We start from the raw sequence: 1,462 nt of genomic DNA, 5'->3' as shown, positions 1-1,462 counted from the left end.
CCTGTCTCTGCCTCCCAAGCGCGGGGATGACAAGCGTGCGCCACCACGCCCGGCTACCTGGGTCCAGGTTTCTTGGAGAACTCCTGACACTAAGTTGACTTGAACAAAGTGATTGCTCTGACAGCTTCCCATCAAAGTAAAAAAGAAAATACAATTCCCCAGAGCCAAAACCCTTGCACGTCGGAAGTCAGACCATCCTCCCTGCATGGATCTCCTGCTACTGCCAGGAAAAAAAGCAATCTAAACCCCGCTGCCGCAGAGGTCGCACACGTGAGGCCTGTTCCTCGCTGCCGCCGACATGCGCTCCGTGGCTTCCCACCTGCTGGCCGCCCTCGGGGGCAACGCGTCCCCCGGAGCCAAGGACATCAAGAAGATCCTGGACGGCGTGGGCATCGAGGCGGACGACGATCGGCTAAACAAGGTCATCAGTGAGCTGAACGGGAAATACATCGAGGACGTCATCCATCGCTCAGGGCGTCGGCGAGCTTGCCAGCGTACCGGCTGATGGGGCTGCGGCCGTCTCTGCTGCCCCCGGCTCTGCCCCCGCCGCAGCAGAGGAGAAAGATGACAAGAAGGAGGAATCCGAGGAGTCTGATGATGACATGGGATTTGGCCTGTTTGACTAAATTCTCACTCCCCTAAATAAAGCCTTTTGACATTAAAAAAAAAAAAATCGGAAACCAGACCTCTCCCCCTCAACACACACCTGTCTTCCTTCAGCACCCTCCCCCATCTCCAACCTGAAATTCTTCATTTTTTTTTGGGGGGGGGGTGGGTACTGGGGATGGAACCCAAGGGCTTTCTACCTCCAGGCTACGTTCTACGTTCTAAGACCTATCTTTTATATATTATATATATATATTTTTTTTTTCTGCAGTACTGGATATGGAACCCAGAGGCATTCTACCTCTGAGCTATACCCCCAGCCCTATTTTTTAATCTTTATTTTGAAACAGGACCTCACTGAGTTGCAAAGGGCCTCGCTAAGTAGCTGAGGCTGTCCTCGAACCATGATCCTCCGGTCTCAGCCTCCCGAATGCTGGGATGACAAGCGGGCGGTACCACTCCCGGCTCTTTTATATATTTTTTAACTTGGAAACAGTTGTCTCCGTACGTAGCTGAGAGCCTCACTAAGTAGCTGAGACAGTCTCAGCCTCCCAAATACTGGGATTACAAGCATGAGCCACCGCGCCCGGCTCACAGTGCGAATCTTAATCCAGCCCTGCCTACCTGTGCGGCCCACCTCTGCCTGCCGCCTGCTCTGCCCTGTAATTAGTCAAGAGCCCGACACACTTTGCCTTTCAAGTCTAAAGGAATGAAGCTCCCCTGCACTCCTCCCCTTCTCTGAGGAGAAGGCTTTGGCGCCCCAGGGCGGTGACAGAACGTGCCCTGCCTGCTGGCTCAGCTCCCGCCACCGCAGGGCAGCCTACCTGCTGTGTACCTGCCTGGCACTGGCCACAGG

At 54.5% G+C, this 1,462-nt stretch overlaps 1 pseudogene across 1 annotated transcript; it reads left to right on the top strand.

Annotated features, from left to right (window-relative positions):
• Window positions 1-298: 298 nt before the first annotated feature.
• LOC308274709 (large ribosomal subunit protein P2-like) lies at window positions 299-665 on the top strand (annotated as a pseudogene). The gene has a single exon. The product of its transcript is annotated as a large ribosomal subunit protein P2-like (transcript).
• Window positions 666-1,462: the final 797 nt, after the last annotated feature.

Source organism: Muscardinus avellanarius, assembly GCF_963383645.1.
Source record: "Muscardinus avellanarius genome assembly, chromosome: 16".
NCBI classification, from domain to species: domain Eukaryota; kingdom Metazoa; phylum Chordata; class Mammalia; order Rodentia; family Gliridae; genus Muscardinus; species Muscardinus avellanarius.
Note: the sequence above shows the minus strand (reverse complement) of the source record. Positions and strands in the feature narration are given on the sequence as shown.